Below are 5,000 nucleotides of genomic sequence, written 5' to 3' on the forward strand. Positions count from 1 at the left end.
GGCTCTGTGGGCTGGATGTATGGCTGTCTTTGGCTCTGTAGGCTGGATGTATGGCTGTCTTTGGCTCTGTAGGCTGGATGTATGGCTGTCTTTGGCTCTGTAGGCTGGATGTATGGCTGTCTTTGGTTCTGTGGGCTGGATGTATGGCTGTCTTTGGCTCTGTAGGCTGGATGTATGGCTGTCTTTGGCTCTGTGGGCTGGATGTATGGCTGTCTTTGGCTCTGTAGGCTGGATGTATGGCTGTCTTTGGCTCTGTAGGCTGGATGTATGGCTGTCTTTGGCTCTGTGGGCTGGATGTATGGCTGTCTTTGGTTCTGTGGGCTGGATGTATGGCTGTCTTTGACTCTGTAGGCTGGATGTATGGCTGTCTTTGGCTCTGTAGGCTGGATGTATGGCTGTCTTTGGTTCTGTAGGCTGGATGTATGGCTGTCTTTGGTTCTGTGGGCTGGATGTATGGCTGTCTTTGACTCTGTAGGCTGGATGTATGGCTGTCTTTGGCTCTGTAGGCTGGATGTATGGCTGTCTTTGGTTCTGTGGGCTGGATGTATGGCTGTCTTTGGTTCTGTGGGCTGGATGTATGGCTGTCTTTGGTTCTGTGGGCTGGATGTATGGCTGTCTTTGGCTCTGTGGGCTGGATGTATGGCTGTCTTTGGTTCTGTGGGCTGGATGTATGGCTGTCTTTGGTTCTGTGGGCTGGATGTATGGCTGTCTTTGGCTCTGTCGGCTGGATGTATGGCTGTCTTTGGTTCTGTGGGCTGGATGTATGGCTGTCTTTGGTTCTGTGGGCTGGATGTATGGCTGTCTTTGGCTCTGTAGGCTGGATGTATGGTTGTCTTTGGTTCTGTAGGCTGGATGTATGGCTGTCTTTGGCTCTGTAGGCTGGATGTATGGTTGTCTTTGGTTCTGTAGGCTGGATGTATGGCTGTCTTTGGCTCTGTGGGCTGGATGTATGGCTGTCTTTGGCTCTGTAGGCTGGATGTATGGCTGTCTTTGGCTCTGTAGGCTGGATGTATGGCTGTCTTTGGCTCTGTAGGCTGGATGTATGGCTGTCTTTGGTTCTGTAGGCTGGATGTATGTAGGCTGGATGTATGTAGGCTGGCTGTATGTAGGCTGGCTGTATGTAGGCTGTCTGTATGTAGGCTGGCTGTGTGTAGGCTGGATGTATGGCTGTCTTTGGTTCTGTAGGCTGGATGTATGGCTGTCTTTGGTTCTGTAGGCTGGATGTATGGTTGTCTTTGGTTCTGTAGGCTGGATGTATGTAGGCTGGATGTATGTAGGCTGGCTGTATGTAGGCTGGCTGTATGTAGGCTGTCTGTATGTAGGCTGGCTGTGTGTAGGCTGGATGTATGGCTGTCTTTGGTTCTGTAGGCTGGATGTATGGCTGTCTTTGGTTCTGTAGGCTGGATGTATGGCTGTCTTTGGCTCTGTAGGCTGGATGTATGGCTGTCTTTGGTTCTGTAGGCTGGATGTATGGCTGTCTTTGGTTCTGTAGGCTGGATGTATGGCTGTCTTTGACTCTGTAGGCTGGATGTATGGCTGTCTTTGGTTCTGTAGGCTGGATGTATGGCTGTCTTTGACTCTGTAGGCTGGATGTATGGCTGTCTTTGGCTCTGTAGGCTGGATGTATGGCTGTCTTTGGCTCTGTAGGCTGGATGTATGGCTGTCTTTGGCTCTGTAGGCTGGATGTATGGCTGTCTTTGGTTCTGTAGGCTGGATGTATGGCTGTCTTTGACTCTGTAGGCTGGATGTATGGCTGTCTTTGGCTCTGTAGGCTGGATGTATGGCTGTCTTTGGCTCTGTCGGCTGGATGTATGGCTGTCTTTGGTTCTGTAGGCTGGATGTATGGCTGTCTTTGGCTCTGTAGGCTGGATGTATGGCTGTCTTTGGTTCTGTAGGCTGGGTGTATGGCTGTCTTTGGCTCTGTCGGCTGGATGTATGGCTGTCTTTGGCTCTGTCGGCTGGATGTATGGCTGTCTTTGGCTCTGTCGGCTGGATGTATGGCTGTCTTTGGCTCTGTAGGCTGGATGTATGGCTGTCTTTGGCTCTGTAGGCTGGATGTATGGCTGTCTTTGGCTCTGTAGGCTGGATGTATGGCTGTCTTTGGCTCTGTAGGCTGGATGTATGGTTGTCTTTGGTTCTGTAGGCTGGATGTATGTAGGCTGGATGTATGTAGGCTGGCTGTATGTAGGCTGGCTGTATGTAGGCTGTCTGTATGTAGGCTGGCTGTGTGTAGGCTGGATGTATGGCTGTCTTTGACTCTGTAGGCTGGATGTATGGCTGTCTTTGGTTCTGTAGGCTGGATGTATGGCTGTCTTTGGCTCTGTAGGCTGGATGTATGGCTGTCTTTGACTCTGTAGGCTGGATGTATGGCTGTCTTTGGCTCTGTAGGCTGGATGTATGGCTGTCTTTGGCTCTATAGGCTGGATGTATGGCTGTCTTTGGCTCTGTAGGCTGGATGTATGGCTGTCTTTGGTTCTGTAGGCTGGATGTATGGCTGTCTTTGGCTCTGTAGGCTGGATGTATGGTTGTCTTTGGCTCTGTGGGCTGGATGTATGGCTGTCTTTGGTTCTGTAGGCTGGATGTATGGCTGTCTTTGGCTCTGTAGGCTGGATGTATGGCTGTCTTTGGTTCTGTAGGCTGGGTGTATGGCTGTCTTTGGCTCTGTCGGCTGGATGTATGGCTGTCTTTGGCTCTGTCGGCTGGATGTATGGCTGTCTTTGGCTCTGTCGGCTGGATGTATGGCTGTCTTTGGCTCTGTAGGCTGGATGTATGGCTGTCTTTGGCTCTGTAGGCTGGATGTATGGCTGTCTTTGGCTCTGTAGGCTGGATGTATGGCTGTCTTTGGCTCTGTAGGCTGGATGTATGGTTGTCTTTGGTTCTGTAGGCTGGATGTATGTAGGCTGGATGTATGTAGGCTGGCTGTATGTAGGCTGGCTGTATGTAGGCTGTCTGTATGTAGGCTGGCTGTGTGTAGGCTGGATGTATGGCTGTCTTTGACTCTGTAGGCTGGATGTATGGCTGTCTTTGGTTCTGTAGGCTGGATGTATGGCTGTCTTTGGCTCTGTAGGCTGGATGTATGGCTGTCTTTGACTCTGTAGGCTGGATGTATGGCTGTCTTTGGCTCTGTAGGCTGGATGTATGGCTGTCTTTGGCTCTATAGGCTGGATGTATGGCTGTCTTTGGCTCTGTAGGCTGGATGTATGGCTGTCTTTGGTTCTGTAGGCTGGATGTATGGCTGTCTTTGGCTCTGTAGGCTGGATGTATGGTTGTCTTTGGCTCTGTGGGCTGGATGTATGGCTGTCTTTGGTTCTGTAGGCTGGATGTATGGCTGTCTTTGGCTCTATAGGCTGGATGTATGGCTGTCTTTGGCTCTGTAGGCTGGATGTATGGCTGTCTTTGGTTCTGTAGGCTGGATGTATGGCTGTCTTTGGCTCTGTAGGCTGGATGTATGGTTGTCTTTGGCTCTGTGGGCTGGATGTATGGCTGTCTTTGGCTCTGTGGGCTGGATGTATGGCTGTCTTTGGTTCTGTAGGCTGGATGTATGGCTGTCTTTGGCTCTGTGGGCTGGATGTATGGCTGTCTTTGGTTCTGTAGGCTGGATGTATGGCTGTCTTTGGCTCTGTAGGCTGGATGTATGGTTGTCTTTGGTTCTGTAGGCTGGATGTATGGCTGTCTTTGGCTCTGTGGGCTGGATGTATGGCTGTCTTTGGTTCTGTAGGCTGGATGTATGGCTGTCTTTGGTTCTGTAGGCTGGATGTATGGCTGTCTTTGGCTCTGTAGGCTGGATGTATGGCTGTCTTTGGTTCTGTAGGCTGGATGTATGGCTGTCTTTGGCTCTGTGGGCTGGATGTATGGCTGTCTTTGGTTCTGTAGGCTGGATGTATGGCTGTCTTTGGTTCTGTAGGCTGGATGTATGGCTGTCTTTGGCTCTGTAGGCTGGATGTATGGCTGTCTTTGGTTCTGTAGGCTGGATGTATGGCTGTCTTTGGCTCTGTGGGCTGGATGTATGGCTGTCTTTGGTTCTGTCGGCTGGATGTATGGCTGTCTTTGGTTCTGTAGGCTGGATGTATGGCTGTCTTTGGTTCTGTAGGCTGGATGTATGGCTGTCTTTGGTTCTGTGGGCTGGATGTATGGCTGTCTTTGGCTCTGTAGGCTGGATGTATGGTTGTCTTTGGCTCTGTGGGCTGGATGTATGGCTGTCTTTGGTTCTGTAGGCTGGATGTATGGCTGTCTTTGACTCTGTAGGCTGGATGTATGGCTGTCTTTGGCTCTGTAGGCTGGATGTATGGTTGTCTTTGGCTCTGTGGGCTGGATGTATGGCTGTCTTTGGTTCTGTAGGCTGGATGTATGGCTGTCTTTGGCTCTGTAGGCTGGATGTATGGCTGTCTTTGGCTCTGTAGGCTGGATGTATGGCTGTCTTTGGCTCTGTCGGCTGGATGTATGGCTGTCTTTGGTTCTGTAGGCTGGATGTATGGCTGTCTTTGGCTCTGTAGGCTGGATGTATGGCTGTCTTTGGCTCTGTAGGCTGGATGTATGGCTGTCTTTGACTCTGTAGGCTGGATGTATGGCTGTCTTTGGCTCTGTAGGCTGGATGTATGGCTGTCTTTGGCTCTGTCGGCTGCGCAGCGACAGACTGCACATGATTTTTATGCAGTAATCCGCTTGCTCCAAACGAACAACCCAGATATTCTCTATACATTTATTTTGGCCTTCTCGTCCCACCCATTCAATTTCTGGGGTATACATGCACACATGCACACACACATAGAGGCACAACAGCAGCAGCAGCAGCAGGAGTATAATGTGACATCACTATCTCTCCACAGCCTGATAATAAGAGGTGACGGCTGGTTTTCAGGCTTTCTGCGCAGCTCCACTGAGTGTTCTCTCTGCGGATGGACTCATTCTGCTCTTCTCCTCCATCAGCTCCATCAGCTCCATCAGCTCTCTCAGCTCTTTCTCTGCGCACACACTCAAGGTTAGCCCGTTTCCCCAGAATC

At 50.7% G+C, this 5,000-nt stretch overlaps 1 protein-coding gene across 2 annotated transcripts in view; it reads right to left on the reverse strand.

The window, feature by feature from the left end:
- The window catches only part of mark4a (MAP/microtubule affinity-regulating kinase 4a), a 59,361-nt gene that overhangs the window by 53,648 nt on the left and 713 nt on the right, over window positions 1-5,000 (reverse strand). The window lies entirely within an intron of this gene.

This window comes from Sebastes fasciatus, chromosome 16, assembly GCF_043250625.1.
Source record: "Sebastes fasciatus isolate fSebFas1 chromosome 16, fSebFas1.pri, whole genome shotgun sequence".
NCBI classification, from domain to species: Eukaryota; Metazoa; Chordata; class Actinopteri; order Perciformes; family Sebastidae; genus Sebastes; species Sebastes fasciatus.